This window comes from Cynocephalus volans, chromosome 18 (assembly GCF_027409185.1).
Source record: "Cynocephalus volans isolate mCynVol1 chromosome 18, mCynVol1.pri, whole genome shotgun sequence".
In the NCBI taxonomy this organism is placed as follows: Eukaryota; Metazoa; Chordata; class Mammalia; order Dermoptera; family Cynocephalidae; genus Cynocephalus; species Cynocephalus volans.
Genome location: NC_084477.1, coordinates 16396725 through 16417330, shown reverse-complemented (window position 1 = coordinate 16417330; position 20606 = coordinate 16396725).

The following is a 20606-nucleotide window of genomic DNA, read 5'->3' as shown; positions in this document are numbered from 1 at the left end:
TGGTGTGGTCTCCATCCCAGTGGTGGGATCTATATCCCAGTGGTGGGGTCTCCATCTCAGTGGTGGGCTCTATATCCCAGTGGTGGGGTCTCCATCCCAGTGGTGGGGTCTCCATCCCAGTGGTGGGGTCTCCATCTCAGTGGTGGGGTCTCCATCTCAGTGGTGGGCTCTATATCCCAGTGGTGGGGTCTCCATCTCAGTGGTGGGGTCTCCATCTCAGTGGTGGGCTCTATATCTCAGTGGTGGGGTCTCCATCCTGGTGATGGGATCTCCATCCCGGTGGTGGGGTCTCCATCTCAGTGGTGGGGTCTCCATCTCAGTGGTGGGGTCTCCATCTCAGTGGTGGGGTCTCCATCTCAGTGGTGGGCTCTATATCCCAGTGGTGGGGTCTCCATCTCAGTGGTGCGATCTCCATCCCAGTGGTGGGGTCTCCATCTCAGTGGTGGGCTCTATATCCCAGTGGTGGGGTCTCCATCCCAGTGGTGGGATCTATATCCCAGTGGTGGGATCTCCATCTCAGTGGTGGGCTCTATATCCCAGTGGTGGGATCTCCATCTCAGTGGTGGGATCTCCATCCCAGTGGTGGGGTCTCCATCTCAGTGGTGGGGTCTCCATCTCAGTAGTGGGCTCTATATCCCAGTGGTGGGTCTGCCCTTGACATGATGATTTCCAGGATGCAATTTAGCATCTGACTAACCTCAGTTTGAATTCCAGCCTGGACATTTAGTTTCAGTCCCCTCATCCTTAAAGGTGGGAGCTTTACATGGGATTCTGTATGTGAATCTCTCAGCACAACCCCTGGGACTCATTAAACACTGGGAAATTGATGGCAAGCATGACTGATTGGGCACCTGGACAGGGCAGGGTCAGCCCTTGCGGACGGCCACAACAGGGAGGGAAGGGACCACGGGCTTCCCAAGTGTCATCCCCTGGAGATGCGCTGGCTGTAATTACTGATTGACAGAGAAGTTTACTTTTCAAAGGAAAAACCTATCCTTCCTTTAATTCAGACCAAATTGATACTATGAATAAGAGTCTGGGGGAGGGGAGATGGATTTTAAAATATCTACTTTTGAGAGTGGTGAGTGGTTCCAAGTGTTCATTTCCTAATAAGGAGCTAAAAGTCTAATCACTTGACGAGTTCGGGAAATACTTGGTGGTGATGGAGTTGGTGGGCGGTGCGGGGGGGTGGGGTACTGTATATTTATTGCTTTGAAAAAGTTCTTCTCAAAGTATTTTTGCCTTTAAGGCTTTATCAAGCCCTCTTGTCCCTCCCCACCGTCCATGGTTAGTTCTGGAAGTGTCACAGCTCAGTTCTGGGGTGCCCAGTGCACCAGCTGCCCCTCGCCTGCACCTGCCCCACCCCCACGCACGCATGCACACGACGGTAGAAAGGTAAGGTGACCTTGGGTTTTCTGGCTATGGTGCCTTGTGTGGGGCAGAAACTGAGGAATGCAAGGCGGAGATGAACCCACACGCAGCTTCCCCACTACATCTCAGAAAGAGGTTTCCCCCTCCCTTCCAGATCTGCTGCTCTTGGCCTTTTTGGGTCCACATGGGGCAAAGACACCCACAGCTAGGGATGGGGTTGGGGAGGATACTGCAAAATTCAGTATTTCAGATGGTTCACCACCTCGCGATTGTTTCTAAACTGCCATCTCCCCTCCCAACTGTGGGCCAAGTGCTATTTTCGTAGCACTTTGTGTGAAACAGGAATGATGAATTGTGTGGAGCCTGGGACCTGAAATGGAGAAAGACGACGCAGGTAAAGCGAGGCTGCTGTGATTTATGGAGCTTCCTTATGCTTTTTGTCTCCTTGCGACGATCTTCCAACTTTATCTCACTCCTCTTGAAGAATCTCTCCCTCCCAGCCTGCAGACTGTCTTTTCCCTTTCCAATGTTTTCTTTACAATAAGTGACTTTCCCTCCATGGCATGCTCTTAACAAGCCCGTGGAGAGCCATTCAACCAGGTTTCTCCAGCACTCCCATGGGTCAAACACTGTGGAGGAACCAAAGATGAGCCCCCCACTGTCCCAGGGCCCAGGAGTCCCCCCAGAGGTGGCGACACAGTCTTCCAGGAGTGGCACAGTCGTGGATTCATGGTGGGTTGGAAGTCCCCCATCCCTGCCCCAACAGGAGGACCGAGGTGGGGCAGGCGCTGGGCCAGACTTTTGGAGCACCTGTCAGGGTGGCTGGGGCTAGTTGTCCTTTCCTGGTAGGGGACTCTCAGCCCAGCACCCAGTAAAGGGTTTTCAGAAAGTAGGAATGTGGCTCTGGAAGTGAGGCTGCCTGGGTTGGAATCCTGCCTCTGCCACATTCGACATGGGTGTCCTGGGGCAATTGACTGAACCTCTCCAAACTCCAGATTTGTCCTCAATAGGTGAGCACATTCACAGCAGCACCATCTCACAGGCTAGTTGTGAGAGGTATTGGAGATACTGTACGTCAAGTGCTTCACAAAATTCGCTGCTGTAACACCACCACCAACGACAATGTTTTTATAACAGTAGTGATAGCTGAAGCCCAATCCAGGATGGTTAGTGGTCAAGAATGAGGCTTTCCAGGAGGAAAGCACTTCAAAAGCTTCCAGGTGGCCCAACCTCCACACCTGGGACAGTGGAGCAGCCTGAGCCCTGGGAGGAAAGCGCCCAACTGGACTCGGGTGAGAAGCCCAGGCACTGGCTGACCGACATTGTGCAGACACGGGGGTTCTATTCCCTCATGGGTTGTGGCAGGGGACAGGCCCTGAGCATGTGGGTGCAGGATGAGCTCTCAAGCCTGTGGCCTGGGCAGAAGGACCAGCCGGCCAGCCGGCCACTCATAGGCCTGGAGCACGGAGAACACATGGCCGTTCTGAGCACAGAGGCACTGCCGAGAAGGGTGCGGTGTCTCAGGCCAAGGCTGATGGTCTGCAGAACCTGGGCCAGGCACTTGCTGAGAGAAGCTGTGTCTGCAGCATCCGGTGGCCTCGCGGTGGCTAGAGAGGGCAGGGCTGCAGCACGCAGGGGTTTATCACACAGTCAGCAAACCCTCCCAGAGAATGCCCTGCTCCCATGAAGGTCACGTTCCATGGGGAAGACAGAAACCATATATGTGAAGTCACCATGCACGAGAGACTGCTAGGCTCTGTCCCTCACGAGAAGCCAAGGTGTATTAGACTTGTGAGCTGATGACAGTGGGACAGGCTCCCAGCATGGTGAGTGTGGCCCTGCTCTGCAGCGAGCTCGCCAGGGGTCCCGGACGGCTCTGCCATTTGCCAGGTGGTGGGACCTGCGATGGGTCCTTAGCTCTCTGTTCTTTGGTTTCCTTGTCTGTAAAATGGGGAGGGCAATGGTAGCCACATCATTTTTAAAAGGAGTCGATGTGAAGGTAACATGCTTGACACCAGCACCGTCACTGTCATTCCTGAAACCAATTAGACAAGGGAGGCCTGCTTCCTCCCTGCAACCAAACATGCATGTTTTTCATGATTACTTACTGGAAAATATCAATTATGGTGCCCCTAGTCTATGACTGTCACTGCTCTGGGGTCTAGGGGTGCACTAGAGAGATGGCATTGGCCTGAGCGAGCATATCAAGGGGAGACAGACACACACAGTGACAGGCAACAGCCGGTCCTCTGTACAAGAGCAGAGACAGGTAGCCCATAAGGAGAGAGACGGCAGCGGCCCCTGCAAGAGAAGATGCAGGGAATGTGCAGGCTGCGCTGGTGGCTGAGGGGAAAGCCTTTGGGGCAGAGCAAAAGCAGAGCCCTTGAGGTGGGGACACGGTCAAGGCAGAGCCAGGAGGACTGTGGAGCTGCTGCAGGGACTGGGAGGGTGGCAGATGGGTCAGAGAGGTGGCCCAGCCATGTCCATCTTCATGCTCAAGTCCACAGAAGCCACTGAGGGTTTTGCACAGAGGAGCCATGAGCCGGCTCTGCACGCATCCCTCGGGTGCCTGGGTGTGTGGGAAACAGGCTGGGGGAGCACAGATAAACCAGGGAGCCCACTGGCAAGATGCAGGGTGACTCTGGTCACCCGGGTGGTAGCAAGGCGAGGCTAGATCCGGGATATTCTTAGAGGGAAGAGTTGACAGGAAGTGTTGATAGATGCAAGCAAAGCAGCCTGGAGGGAGACATGGCTCCACAGCACAGCGTGCCAACCAGGACTGCTGTGCAGGGAAGGGGAGCTTGAAGACCTTCGGGTAAATTGGGTACACGGTCACCTAAATCAGGGATTTGTTTTTTCCCAATTGGAAAGATGTGACTGTAGCTTCTTGAGGGGAAATACGAGGAGAGGAGGGGTGCTGGGGCCCTGGGGCTCGTGGTCAAACGGTTCTGTGCAGGGCGTGCCGAGCTGCAGGGCCCACTCGTGCAGCTTCCACCTGGGTCACAGTGCGTGGACAGGTGACATCATGCACCGGGGGATTTGGGTTCTGGTGGAAGTTTGCATGGAGATGGAGAACAGGAGAGCCCCAGGACAGAGCCCTGGGCCTCCCAGCACTCAGAGAGCAGGAAAGGGAGAGGAATCCAGGACAACAATGGCAAGAGGGAGTAGCCGGAAGGAGGAGGAAATCGGAGAAGGTGGAACGTTGCAGAAAAGGACGAGGTGCCGAGCTTGTCAGCAGTTGCTGATGGGCGGAGTCACAGGAGGACCGAGCGTCGACCCTGGACATGAGTGTGTGACGAGCATGGCTGACCTTGGCCGTGATTTCAGGGCACTGCTGGGGACAACATCCTCCTAAGAGTGGGTTCAAATGAGAATAGCAGACAGTGACAAGAGAGCTTCAGCGAGGGACACGGTGGCAGGGTGAGGACGGGAAGGCACAGCAGACGGGCAGCTCTGACACAGGAGACGGTGGGGTCCCATGCTGGTGCCCATGCTGGGGTCTGGCTTCCCTGGGGGCAGGTGCAGCTCACACCTGCAGCAGCAGGGTGCCAGGTGGGGGGCGCCAGGCAGGGGCCGTGGGCAGAGGTGGGTGAACAGCGACGTGGCTGTAGCGTAGGCTTTCTTCCAGTTGCTTCTACGTTCTCAGTGAGTAGGAAGCGAGGCCACTGGCTGAGAATAAAGACAGGGCCAGGGTGTTAGTTTCGAGGGGGGAGTGGAGGGTCCCAGGGGCTGAGATGGTGGAGGGAGGGAGGGCAGCTGATCGGTCCTGAGGGACCCACTTAGATCGCTCGTCATCAACTCAAGCTGATGCCAGGTGGCCCAGCTGTCCTGCAATTCTGGCCCCAGTCAACTGCTCAGTGTGACTCAGAGACAGAGCAGACTGTGGAGGGTGTGTGCACAGGAGTGATGGAAGTGACGGGCCATGCACTGAGAAGGAAGGAAAGTGGGGACGTGAAGGGGCTTGAGGCGGCGGGGCTAGGTCAGCTGTCCCAGCAGGAAAAGACCTGTGGGGTTCAGGGTAGGAGAGGAGGCAGCTGGGAAGGGGGGTGGCAGCAGACATTGGAACGCTTGCAGGGGATGTTCTGGAGCTGCTGTGGGTGACGGCCGGCCGTGCAGGGGTGGCTGGGGCGGCAAGGTCACTGGCAAGGGCGAGAGTGTCGGATGAAGTGGGTGGCTTTGAAATCCCCAGGAACGATGACAGAGTGCTGAGGCAGGGGACAGTGAGCCGGCGTCCACCCTCTGCTGAGTGATGCCAAGAGTCTGCAGAGGATGACAGCGGGGCCGGGCGAGCCGGGGCTTTAATGGAACAGGGAGAGTGAGTGTTAATGTCCGACGACGGGGTCCCTGCCCGGGCTACCGTGGCAGGAAAGCAGCGGAGAGCAGCCAGGCTGGAGAGACGTGGGGACGCAGGGTCCCGGGAGAAGGCCACAGTGTTGCTTCACAAAAAGATGGAGGGACAGTCCCCAGCACTGGGTTTGGGTGTCCGAAGCCCAGTTGGGATGACTGCTGTGGTCCTCAGGCACAGGTGGGTGGCCAACTTCCAGGCACGGGTCCCTCTACAGAGTGGAGAGAAAAGATCTGGGTGCAGAGGAAGGGGGCACGGTGGCCCTCCCAGGAGAATGAGCAGCTGTGTAAGCCCCCCTCGATGCAGGGACAGGGTGTCCTACTGGGATAGCTGGAGCTCCACCAGCTCAGCAGAGACTTGCCCAGAGGTAGGACAAGCTGGGCTAAGTCAGGAAAGAGCCATTAGATCCCCGGTGCCCCTGCCTGGGGACCCCCAGAGCCACTCCAAGAGCTGGGGTGCTGCCTGACACCCACAGACGCTCTTACCTCGTTAAAGGAGCAGAGCTGGCTTCTGGCTTCTCCGTCCCATCGGCACTGTCACTCCCCGCCTGCACATCGGAAACAGCAATGAATTAAGAAGAAAAGATTAATGCTGTTGGCCTGCTGTATTTATATACTCAACTTCCATCGAAACCCAGCAGGTAGTAAATCAGCCAAAAACCATATTGAATAACTCCTAGTAAAACCCAATTTACTCACCTGCCAACCGTGGAAAAGTTGATTGCTTTGTCAGGGGAACCCCATTCATTGCAGACCATTGTAACTGCCCTGCACATAAGAAATACCGCTCCTCTTTTTTGGATGGGGCGATGCATTGAAAATGAGCCATAAAATAGCCTGGGAGCAGCGTGCCTGCTGTTAATAATAGTGCTGGGTTACTTTATTTGTCATATCCTCCTGATCTGTCTACCTCGGTAGCTGGCTTGTTGCTCAGTTTTTAACAAGAGCTCTTACAGGGCAGAGAGGAGGTGAGTCACCATCAATGCCTTTCCTTCCTGGCTGTTTAAAACAAGTCACTTGGTTTTAGCCATTGGGGAAGATATTAGCTTTCTGAAGGTCATTTTGTCATTTAGTAATTGTGCTGTTAGGTTTACTGGGGACCTTTCTATGGGATGACCTTGGGCTCGGTGACTGGATCTTCAGAAGGAAGTGTCAGCTCATTGATCTCAGATCTCCGTTGTCTGTCTAGCATCTTCTCCAGCTTTGCCCTCTTTCATCAACAAGCTGCTCGTTCCTGAGAAAATTCCCGATGCACTCCAGCTGCTCCCTGGATCCAAGCTCACTTTGATGCCAGAAGTCTGAACCCGGAGAGCTGATCACCGTAGAGGAAGCAAAGGACATTGTTTTCTGGATAATTTAGCACCTGCTTTTCTGCCTCTTGCATCTTTTTCTTTGATCTATAAGCAGCCATTGTTCCAAGGAGAGTGAGATGCTTTCTGCTTCTGATCTGAGTCGCGCAGCTGGTATAACTTAAAAGTTCCCACATTGCTTCGGTGACAAAGAACTTGAAAACTTGCGTAGGAAAGAATCCAGGATCCAGGGCTGCAATGAGAGGAAAGGAATTCAGAATCTGCTTTCAACTCCGTAACTAGTGCTAGTGGCCCAGGATCTGGATCTGTCCCTTGGGCTGTGAATTAGAGTCAAGGCGGAGCTTGAGTTCACGTCTGCAAATAGGCAACAACTTATCATTAATTCACTAATTAGAGTTATCCATGTTTGTTTGTTGTAGACTAGGTTCATTTCCTTGGCTGAATGAAGTCTCTTTAGAATTTTTCACAGTTGTAAACAAGAGGGTGTGAATTGTATTCACCTCACTATTAATAGTAGGAGCAAAGTTGCACTCAGTATCTTTTTTTTTAACAGATAACAGTTCTTTGGAGGAACTAACGGAGTGCCCTATTTCTCAGATTAGGGTGGGCAGATGCATTCTCAGGGAGCAGAATGTTTGAGAATGGGTTGCTGTTGTTTTTCATTTTGTATGACCATCTTGCTAATATAAAAAACTGATATATATATGTTCCGAGATCATCAGCTCGTAACTACAGCCGCTTTCTGTGTTTTCATTAAGTGTGCAGTTTATATACGAGCATCAAACACAGGTGTTCTTAACTCTGCACCAGGTACCATTCCATGTATTTTAGAATGCATCTCCTCATATTATCTTTACAGCAATCCTATGAGGTGAATTCTATTGTCACCTGCATTTTGCAGATGAAGAAAAGACGCGGAAACGTCGTGACATGCACCGTTTTATGCAACTGGCATGTGCTGGAATTGGGACCCAGCTGGGCAGCTTGGCTTCAATTTCAGTCACTCCTAATCACAGTTCTTTGGTATTTTGCTCCTCTGACTGGTGACTGGTAGCACTTCACTTCCAATGTGGTGTTACTCAAACTGGGCTTTCCCCAAACCAGGAGATTTGTGGGTGTATATTCAAGAAATATCAAAGATTATTTTTCTCAAAATAAATCTGTACATTCTTTAAATTTGCAAAAGCAGAGGCTTTGGAGTAATGTTATTTTAAGTTCAAATCTAGAATAGGCTGTTACTAGTTTGGTGATTGTTATGGATTGAATGTCCCCCCCAAAACTCATTGGAAACTTAATTCTCACTACAAGAGGGTTAAGAGGGTGGGGTGGGAAACCCTATTTTGGTAATTGGAAGGTGGGGCCTTTGAGGGTTGACTAGATTGTGAGGACTGTGCCCACATGAATGGATTAATTCATTGATGGCTTGACAGGTGGTCATGAGCATGGTTCTGATGGCTTTATAAGGAGGGTGAGTGAACGACTTAGCTCTCTTGCTCAGCAATTCACCATGTGACACCCTGTGTCCCGGTAAACTCACCCCCCCCAAAAGGCCCTCAACAGCTGCATTCCCTGGTTTTGGAATTTCCCAGCCTCTGAAACTGTAAGAAATAAATTTTATTTTCTTATAAATTATACAGTTTAGGGTGTTCTGTTATAATACAGTGATGTGAGGGGCATTTCTTTCCTGACTCTGTTATACTGGGTATTGGCCTCCCTCGTGGGGTTATCATCAGAATCCAATGAAACACACGTGTAAACTGCCTGGCATATCATGTTCAGTGAGGCGGCCCCCTCTTTCTCCCACTCCCCCATCCACTATCTGACTCTTGTCAGCTGGGTACAAAGTCTGTGCTGACCAGGTGCCTAAGCTGGTATGACTACACAGAGGAATGCAGTCATTAGATTCACTAATTCCTGCTCCCTGTCTGAGGGATGGGCCATTTCCATGGAGGTAAGAACATCTGGTGCATTGATCCCCTCATTCAAAATATACAGTTGTTTGCAGACAGTTGTAAAGACACAGTGAGGCTAAAGACAGGAGGAAAGGTAAAATATCACAGTCTTCTCAGAGACAAGAAACAATTCTAATTCTGATTCTGCCATAAAATTGTGATGTGTTCTTGGACCAGTCTCAGCCTCCATTTTTAATTTTAGAATGAGAGATTTTTAGTAGATCGGTGATTTTAAAGTTTTATAGACACAGAACTCTTTCATCAATAAAACTTATACCCCAGAAAGCAGATTAGCTCCATGAAGCTTGACAATGTTGAGCAATTCACAGTGGCTCTCTGGGACCTAATGTGGAGAAGGATTCTATAGCAAGAGAGAAATCCGTGTTCTATCAGCACTGTGTGCCAGGGGAACAAAGTCCAGACAGGCCTCACAATGAACAGCATTCTGGCCGGGAGACAAACATGATGAACAGGTAGAGGGGAGCATTTCAGGCTCCATCAGGCAGAGATGCTTGGTCCGGGTTTACTCTCTCCTACAAACCACCCTACTATATGATCTTAAAATTCCTCCTAGCTTCTCTTAGTCTCTATGTTTCTAAATCTTGGAGGTAATATACTGAAAAAGCTACCTAACAGTTAAGGCTATGAGAAGAATTTGATGCTTAATTACTAAAATTTTCCCAACCAAACTCAGCAGGTAAAGTGAGACTAATATCCTTCTCATTGGAACATTAGGCCCAGCCACTACAATGACATTTTTGCCTGAAGCTTCCTACTAATGGAGAGGCAAGCAATAAATTAGGTTTTCAGAGAACAGGGGTTAGTACCAGACTATTGTATTTCGCTGTAGAATGTTTAGTCTTCTCTTGGAGACACCTGCTTCATGTAATTTACTGTCCTGTGGGATGTTTTAAGAGGCTTTTTCTAAGGGATGAATCATGTGTCACTATATTGCTCCAAGAGCAAAAAAAAAAAAAAAGGCCACAGCTCGGCAAAATGCTCAGCAGCTCTTACTGTGTTGAAGAGATTTGCCAAACTCAGCAAACTGGGGCAGTAGAAATTCATCATTGTGTTCATGAGGGGCCTCAGGACCAGCCAGCATGGGGAAACTGCCAGCAAATAAAGAAATGACCTTCAGTACAGTCCTAAGGAGAGATTGCCTTTATGCCCGCCAAGCCTCCCACTCGTGGCACTCTCAGAACTCAGTACACGTTCCTTGCCCTGGGTACAAAATGTTTGTTTGAGAGATCTAGAAAGAGTTGAAGTGGAAGTAACCCCCAGAGCTACCCTCAGATAGCTGGGAATTGTATTTTAAGAGAAACAAAAGCTCACAGATGAAGAACAGTTAGCAATGTACATGCACAGTTTATGAGTAGAGCTGAAACAATTTTAAAGAATGGCACCTTTCTTATGAGGTTATTTCTAGTGTTTATCTCCCTCAAAATAGCTTCAAGCCTATTAAACCACTCATCTGAGGTTTGCTAGCCCAGACAAATTTAATAATCTTATGAAAGTATCTGGAATCATAAGACATTAAAGTGTAAAAAAAGAAAGAGCCTAACATTGGTGGTGCCTCTCTTCCTGGAGATCTAATATCTCGGGTAAGTCACTCCAACAAAACTAGGATTCTAGCTCTTACCTATAAGTGGAAAGTAAAAATGAATCATATGATTTAGGTCAGCATTCAAAAATGTTTAGATTACATAGAATTTACAAAAGGTCCACAAATATATTGTGAACTTGAAGACTGAAAGTAGATGCATGATTTTTCAGTGATGTGTAAGTGCTGTGTGGTTAAGCACATATGAAAGCTGTCAGGGAAACCGAGCTTCTAGGTCGTGCATCTGCACAACCGATGCGTTTGTGCTCTGTCGCCCAGTGGGTATGCCTCGTTTACTCAGTCAGTGCATGAAAAGATCCTTGGCATCATTAGTCATGCTCAAATCAAAGACGTAATGAAATGCTCTTTTATACCCTAATGGGATGGATGGCTATAATAATTTTTTTTTTAAAGGCAATAACGAATGTTGGTCCACGTTTGAAAAAATCAGAACCCTCATACAGTGCTGGTAGAATTGTACAATGGCACAGCTGCTGTGCAAAAGTCTGGTGGTTCTTCAAAAAGTTAAAGAAAGAGCTACCATATGACCAGCAATTTTCAATTCTAGGTATACATCCAAGAGAAATAAAAATACATGTCCAAATATACATGAGTGCTCATAGCAGTGTTATTAATGATAGCCCCAAACTGGAAACAACCCAAAGGCCCATCAACTGAGGTACAGATAAATACAATGTGATATATCCATACAGTGCAATTTTATTTGGCAATAGAAGGAAATGAAGTTAAAAAGAAGAAAAAGACATGAAGTACTGATACAAGTTATCAAATGGGTGAGCCTTGAACATAACATGCTAATGAAAGAAGCCAGTCAAAAAAGACCATATATTGTATGATTCCATTTATATGAAACATCCAGAATAGGCATATCCATAGAGACAAAAAGTAGAATAGTTATTGCCTAGGACTGGGGACCCTGAAGAGAAATGCAGGGTGACAGCTATTGGGTACAGTGTTGTTGTTGTTTTTTTTTGGGGGGGGTGATGAAAATATCCTAAAATTGTGCTGGTGGTTGCACAAGTCTGTGAATTTACTAAAAAACATTGAACTTGACTGAATTGTATGACATGTGAGTTTTATCTCTATAAAACTGCCAGCCAAGAATACTATACCCAGCAAGACTATCCTTTAGAAATGAAGGAGAAATAGTGTATTTCCCAGAGAAACAAACACTGTGAGAGTTTACCACCACGTGACCAGCCCTACAAGAACCCCTCAAGAGAGTCCTGTATCTAGAATCCAAAAAGCAATAATCACCACTGTGAATACATGAGAAAGAACAAATCCCACTGGTAGAGCAGATAAACAAATGAGAAGGAGAAAGAAACTATAAAAACCAACTCAAAAAACCAACAGAACTGAAGACAAACAACAAAGGGAAAAGAAAGGAACAAAAGATATTTAAAACAACCATACAAAAGCAATTTAATGAAAGGAGTTAGACAATGCCTTTCCGTAACAACCCTAAATGTAAATGGATTGAACTCTCCACTCAAAAGGCGTAGAGTGGCCAGATGGGTTAAAAAACTAGACCCAACTATATGCTGCCTACAGGAAACCCACCTCACCTGTGAAGACTCACACAGACTAATAGTGAAAGGATGGAAAAGACACGCCTCAAAAATGGAAACCAAAAATGAGCAGGAGTAGATATTCTTGCATTGGATACAGTAGACATTAAATCAAAAACTATAAAAAGAGACAAAGAAGGGCATTATGTAATGATAAAGAAGACATCACAATCATTAAGTGTATATGCACCCAACATGGTACGCCCACATATATAAAGCAAACACTATTACACCTAAAGAGAGAGATAGACCCCAATACAATAACAGTTGGGGACCTGAACGCTCCTCTCTAAACACTGGGCAGATCATCTAGGCAACAAATCAACAGAGAAATACAGGATTTAAACTACACTTTAGACCAAATGGATTTGGCAGATATCTACAGAACATTTCAACCAACAACTACAGGATATACATTCTTTTCAATAGCACATGGAACATTCTCAAAGATAGACCACATATTAGTTCACAAATCATGTCTTAACAATTTAAAAATTTGAAATCATTTCAAGCATTTTCTCAGACTACAATGGATTAAAACTAAAAATCAGTAACAAGCAAAACTTTGGAAACTATGAAAATACATGGAAATTAAACAACATGCTCCTGAATGACCTATGGGTCAAAGAAGCAATTAAACAGGAAATCAAAAAGGAAATTAATGAAAATAAAGACACATCATACCTAAACCTATGGGGTATCTCAAAAGCAGTACTAAGAGGGAAGTTTATTGCAATAAGTGAAGAACAGAAAGACTTCAATAAACAACCTAACACTACATCTCAAAGAACTGGAAGAACAATTCAATCCCAAAGTTAGAGGTGAAAAGAAACAATTAAAATCAGACCAGAACTAAGTGAAATAGAGACCAAAAACATGACATAAAAGATTAATGAAACAAAAAGTTGGTGTTTTGAGAAGATAAACAAAATAGACAGACATTAGCCAGACTATCTAAAAAAACAGGAGAGAAGACCCAAATAAAAATCAGAGATGAAAGAGGAGACATCACAACTGTTACCACAGAAATGCAAGGAATCATAAGAGACTAGTATGAACAACTACATGCCAACAAATTTGAGAACCTGGAGGAAAAGGATAAATTTCTGGACACATACAAACTACCAAGACTGAACTGAGAAGAAATAGAAAAACTGAACAGACAAATCACAAGCAATGAGACTGAAGCAGTAATCAGAAGTCTTCCAACAAAGAAAAGCCCAGAACTGGGCAGCTTCACTGCTGAATTCCACCAAGCCTCTAAAGAGGAATTAATAGCAATTATTTTTAAATTATTACAAAAAATTGAAATGGGGGCCATTCTCCCAAACTCATTCTATGAGGCCAGCATCACCCTGATACCAAAATCAGACAAAGATGTAACTAAAAAGTAAAACCACAGGCCAATATCCTTGATGAACATAGATGTAGAAATGCTCAACAAAATATTAGCAAACAGAATACAGCAGCACATCAAACAGATTATACATCACGATCAAGTGAGATTCATCCCAGGGATGCAAAGATGGTTCAGCATACACAAATCAATAAATGTGATACACCACATCAACAAAATCAGGAACAAAGACGATATGATAATCTCAATAGATGCAGAGGTAGCATTTGACAAAATTCATCATCCCTTCGTGATGGAGACTCTCAACAAATTGGGTATGGAAGGAAGGTATCTCAACACAGTAAAGGCCATATATGACAAACCCACTGCCAACATCATCCTGACTGGGGAAAAAACTAAAGCTTTTCCTTTAGGAACACGAACAACACAAGGATGCCCACTCTCACCACTCCTTTTTAACATGGTATTGGGAGTACTTGCCAGAGCAATCAGACAAGAGAAAGAAACAAAGGGCATCCAAATAGGAAAAGACAGAGTCAAATGGTCCCTGTTTGCAGATGACTTGGTCCTATATATAGAAAACCTCAGACTCTACCAAAAAACTCTTAGAGATGAGAAGCAAATTTAGTAATGTTGCAGGATACAAAATTAATATAGAAAAATCAGTAGCATTTTTATACTCCCAACAATGAATTAGCAGAAAAAGAAATCAAGAAACCAAGCCCATTTACAATGACTACCAACAGAATAAAATACCTAGGAATAAATTTAACTAAGGATGTGAAAGATCTCTACATTGAGAACTACAAATCTTTGCTGAAAGAAATTAAAGAGGACACCAAAAGATGGAAAAATGTTCCATGGTCATGGATTGGAAGAATCAACACAGTGAAAGTGTCCATACTATAGAAGGCCGCCTACAGATTCAATGCAATTCCCATCAAAATACCAATGACATTCTTCACAGAAATAGAAAAACAATCCTGAGCAAATAAATTGTAGAGGGTTAGAAATCTTGATTCCTATTTGATTATTAGATAGGGTTTTTAGGTAACGCATGCATGGGACAAAAGTCCTCAGATAGGAGGCGAGAGCCTACAGCTACGGGGCAAGAGCCCATCAAATCAATTCTAATCAAGTATACGTTGATTCTCAGTTGATTTTTTAATATAGGGTTTTTAGGTAATGCATGTATGGAACAAAAGTCCTCAGACAGGAAGCAAGTCCTTATAGCTAGGGGGGCAAGAGCCCACCGAATCAATTCTAATCAGTGTTTAGGTGAGGGATTATACACACTGATTGTGAACATAATGGGTTCATTGGAAGGTTTTGTGAAAAGGAAACTCACTCAGGTTTAAAGCCTTTGATGTGAATGAGAGAACTGAAACAGAATAAAGATTGTTCTGTGGGCAATAACCTTTAATACAACACAGCTTAAATGTTGGGAAAACTTGTGAGTTAAGATTTCTAAGGACATTTTGCTAGATTAGTTAGTACATGGAAGTTTTCCCACGTTTTGCGTTAAACTGTTTCTGTGAGTTTCTCAAGAAGTCAGAAACTTCCGTTGATTGTCTTATCGTTTCTTTTGCATGTTACTTAGCTTAGATGTATGACGTTTTTGTTGGTATATTGTTTAAACTATTTTGAACCATGCATGCTTGGATGAAGATTATTACCTGGCCAATTTCTGTATGTTCTTACTATTATTGACTAACCATCTGTTCTTTTCCTGTAATTTCCTTGTCTTTTCAATAAAAATTGAAGCAAAAACTAACTTGGGGCTGTTATCCAGTCTCTGCTTCTATCAGAGGAGTTGCTGAGATGCAGCCCGTTTGGGCTCTCATTGCATTTATGTTGCTTCGAGTAATCTTTTTTCATCTCTGTTACACAGCGAGAAGTGTAGCATAAATAAATCAATAAATAAGGCCAAAGGCATACTTCCTGACTTGAAATTATATTACAAATCTACAGTAACCAGAACAGCATGGTACCAGTGTAAGAACAGACACATGGAACAGCACAGAGAACCTAGAAATCAACCCATGTATTTACAGTCAATTGATCTTCAACAAAGACAACAAAAACATACAATAGGGAAAGGATTGCCTCTTTACTAAATGGTGTTGGAAAATTAGATATCCATATGCAGAAGAATGAAATTAGACATGCACCTCTTGCCATAAACTGTGCATGTTCAGTTTTGCATAGCCAATCTAGCTTTCATTGCATGTTGATAGGAGATAAATTGGTATCTATTTTGGGAATCCCAATTTGGCAGTGTCTATATAATTTATATTTATATTATCTTTGCAGTTCTAATTTAGAAATCTAGCTTTATAAAAACCTGCACAGGTGCACAAATCTATATAGTAAGGATTGTTTACTGAGGCCACATGTGATCTGACAACCTGCACAGGTGTTTAGCTCTCTTACCAGTGAGTACGCACATGCAGGTGCAGGTCAGACTGTGGTAATAAGACAGTAAGCTTATCTTGGTATCAAAACCAAACTGTGGGTTTGATGGCGAGAACCAGGAGACGGCCAACAACTAGGGCTTGAAGGTTGAAGCAAGTGCCAAAGAGGAAACAGGGGCATCCGTGGGCACCCCACCTGTCCTCTGACCTGTCAGCGTTCAAGGACAGATAGGTACGCAGAGAATGCACAGCATTTGCTGTGTCTTAGGGAGAGGATCTTGGACAGTAGTTCCCTTTCTCTCTCTCTCTGTCCACTCAACTGGCTTCCTCTGCTTTCAAAAGTCCGCGATGACCTTTCGTTTCAAGTAGGCACCATTATCTACCCAACTCTGTCTTTCAATATCCCAGTTCTTTGCTTGTGAAGTTGTAGGACAGACGCATGAGGAACAAGTCCAGGTGGGAAGGGAGGCTGCATCATGAGATTGCTGTCATGGTAAACACTTGCGGGGACCTTGTCTACTGTGAATGCTGAAGGAAACAACATGGGGTTTGAACACTTAACAGAAAGGAGTCCTATTTGGGTTGCTCGAGCCAGGAGCAAGGTCAGTCTCACAACCCAGACCAAGCTCCCGAGCAGGCAGGGATTATGTCTTTTAAGGGTTTGGCTGCAGGAACTGACACATATTTCGCAGGGGCTGGCTTGTTTCTTTGCCTGTTCAGGTGAGAGAGAGAGTGTGCACGCAGTGCAGTGTCAGGCATGTTACATGTGACCCGTGTTCTCCTGGGGGTGGAGATCCAAGCACTAAAAGGACAGGTGTTGGTCTGTGTCATCAGAAAGTGGAACCTTCTGGCAAAGTCAAGACCTGTGCACAGACTCCCAGTCTGGCCCAAACTGGTTGGGACTACCTGGGACTCTGGCCTCGGTTGCTATCACAGGGAGGCTTTCTCGCCCAGTCAGTGCTGATGAATGAAGAGGGAAAGGAGATGGGCTGGCGAGGGAGAGGACGGGGTGCAGGGTACTGTCAGTCACCAGGCGTGGAGTTGGCAGCTCTCAAGGTCAAGGAGCACGTGCAAGCCCCAGAGGCAGGAGGGCATGGGACTCTCAGAGGAGCTGGGAGCCACCACCACAGCTCCAGGATGTCGCCGGAACAAGCTGGGGAGGCTCTGAGAGGCTTCAGACAGGCCAGTGAGACGACCCACCCTTTGTGCTCTGCAGAGGGTAGGCCAGAGGGAGGGCTGGCTGGTGGAGACCCATGGGCGAGCTCCAGAGGAGAGGGGTGCAGTTCACACTAGCGAGGGGCGTTGGCAGCAGAACTGGAAAGAAGCTGACATTTTATGTACGTTTTAGGCAGAATTAGGGGATTTTGCTATTATTGGGAAGGGAGGGTCAGAGGTGAGTCTTTGCAAGACGTATTTATCGAGATGGACAGCAAGAGCGGAGTAAAGGAGTAAGTTCAGTGCGGGACCAGTACCTAAGAGATGCACAGAGACGTCCAAATGGAGGTGTCAGGACTCCAGGAGGAGAAAACGCGTGCGGCCGAGGCCTGCAGGAATTCTGCTAGGACCTGCAGGCAGCCACAGCTCACAGAGAACCGTCTTAGGTAGCACAGTTCTTCACTCGTGCGTAGCCATGGAAACGTGACAATCAACATGCAAACCCGTGTTTTGTGAATACAGCACCTCGAATAACTCTGGTTGTCTTGGCGGGTTTGGAACTGAGACATCTCACCAAGCAGCCTCGTCTCACCCGGGCTGGACTAGTCTTCCCTCTGCGCTCACCTCTTTGCTCTTGTGGTCACCTACATGGATGGGCTCACGGGGGGCTCTGGAGCCCACAGGGGGAGTGTGTGCTTGTTCTGACAGTGTCAGCAGGAGGGGTTTGTAATTAGGACCCAGTCGAGGAGCTATGATGCATGCAAGCGCTGCTGTGATGATAAACGGTCAGTGACACCTGCGACAACAGCTGATCGATGACCACATGCTCTGAGCCACAGAGGCCCAGCCTGTGCCTGTGGCCCAGAGGCCCAAAGTCCTCAGAGGCAGAGCAGAAAGGACACATACAGTAAGGGACAGAGGTGGGCACGAGTGCAGGCCTTCTGGAGTCTATGCCTCCCTTCATCTCATCAAAGCCCACAAAGGAGGAATATCAACAGCAGCCAGTCTTGAGGGTCTTAGAACCCCGTGGAGCTGGCTCAACGTGCAGCTTCCACATTTTGACCACTCCCAAGAGCCTCAGAGTCAGTGGCCTGGGGGTGTCCAGGAGTTTGCACCTGTGGTGGCTGCAGGTGGTTTTGCTGCGTGCAGTTCCCTGCACTTGCTGGTCTCAGGAATGTCTTTGTGAGCCTCCTGTTGACTGCCTGCCAGGGTTTAGATGAGCAGTCAGACTGTCCCCGGTCTATGGTCCCTGCCCCCCATTCACGCCTTAGTTGATTTGGTCTGAGGGTCCCTGGCCAAAAGAAGTCTTGCCTGATCTCTCCAGGCCCTGGCCGGGCTCACATGGGCCCAGCAGCTTGGCCACATGGCCACATCTGGGTCTGTGCACACTCAGGCTGCAGCTGATGAGCTTGGAACCCTGAGGACAGCTTTGCAAGGGACCGCGTGGCTCGGGAGAGGGCTCCCGGGGCCACCTGCCAGCGAGGGAAGGTGTGGGGTGGTGGTGTGGCCACAGGAGGGTTGGGATGTGGGCTGGGGTGCCAGCTTATGTGGGGCTGATGGCTCCCCCTCCAGACTGTAAGCAAGGAGCACCTGTCCCTGGCCCTCTGTGACTCTCCGCAGCAGCTCCAGTGTGCCCACAGACAACAGCACCAGCTCGTCACCGAGATAAAACTGTTTCTGCTTTGGGGCTCTGGTTTGAACAGTCCAGGAGGAGGAGTTCTCAGCCAACTGCAGAGAGCACATTTTGCCTCTGGCCGGGGGACTGGCCCCAGTGCTGAGAAGGGGACAGGAGGAAGAGCCATCAGCTCTTGTTCTGGCTCGGGTCATAAGGGCTTTTGCTGCCTCCTCTGCAAAGAATGGCCTTTCTGATGACATCTGCACAACTGAGGGTTTTTCCTCTGGTCAGACACTCTTTCAGATGGAAATGTCAACCAGAGCAATGTGCCAGTCCCAGAGCCTGGCTCCCAGGCTGGCTTCTCACCTGGTGCCTGGCGTGAGTCTTGGGCACACACAGCTGGGGCCACAAGGAAGGGTCAGCAGGGACAGACTTCATGTCCATCAGCTCAGGGCCCAGGTGTGGGTGAAAGGCTACGTGCAGGCAGAGGGGCGCTGGCTGCAGAAGGCAGGTGGCCATGCAGCCTAGTCCCCTCAATGTGACACTGGAGTAGGGGAGGTGACACATTGACCAGTATCCTCAGTCCAGCCTCTTCTTGCTACCTTGGGGTCCAAGACCATTTGGACTGGGGATGTTGACTTGCTAGAACAGAACTCATCAGAAAATTAGGCATTCAACCAGAATGCCAGGTTTTTATTTTAGAATGCGAAATGTAACTGTCAGGTGGACCAGATGTTCACATCGGCCTGCCTAACACTTCCTCTTGCCGCGGGCAAGTTGTATGGGAAGATAAATCTGCAAATGGGATTTGGTGAGAAGAGAGACAGAGTGGGATCTATATCTACAGCTAAATTTATCGACGCATCTCTACATATATCTCTATCTACATACCTATCTTTATATCTATCTATATATGCATATGTTTGAAGGGTACTCAGGATTTGTTTTAACCAGGGATGGTAAGGCTCGCAGACATGGAAAGGACCGTCCTGAAGGAAGAAGTTTATACTCACAGATCCCTGGAAACAGGAGGCGGGGTCACCATGCAGGGTCACACGGGGATACGCCAGGGTCCCTCAGGAGGCAGAGGGAGGGGCAGAGCCTTTTGCCGTTTCCACAGGAAGGAACGGTTAAGGCAGGGCATGCAGACTCAGCATTGGCTACTTGTAGTAATTTCAGGGCCCTGGGCTGTGGGGGCTGGCCCTCGTCATCTGCACCTGACCCTGGAGTGATGAGGACATGGGAAAGTGGCCCAGAGTGTGAGCGCCCATAGAGGAGGTGGTGGGGTATGAGCCTTGGCTGAGTTGGTTTATAGCTGAAAGGTGTGCTCACGGGTGAGTTGTCTGTTACCTTGAGGAACTGACCAGCCCTGGGATGGGCCGTCCCTCCAGGGTCAGCAAGGCCCCCTATGTCAAAGTATCAAAAATACAGAATAAAAAGACATGATTGGTTATTACAATGCATCTTTTATATGTGTATGTGTATGAATGAGTTGCATGTTTAAGAGTCGGCCCATGTATTCCACAAACGTGTTGAATGCCTACTTGGCGTCAGGCCCTGTGAACAAGTCAGATACACAGTCTCGGTCCTCTTGGAGCACACAGTTTAGCATCAGTCTTTGAAATCACAGTAAGTGCACATCTAGAATAAGAATGTGGTCAGAGACTTGCCGCTGTCTAGCAGAGCACCATCAACATTTGACTCTGCGTGCCCTCTTTCACTAACTTCTTGCACCTGTCCTGCCACGTTCTGAAGGGCACGGTCATTGTTTAGGCATGTCACTACGTCCAGTTATGTCATAGACCAGGCTCTCTAGCTTGGCAGCCTTTCGAGTTATTATGAGTGACTGGACATATCTCAGTTCTGATCGATTCTGTGCTGATTTCATGGCTTTAA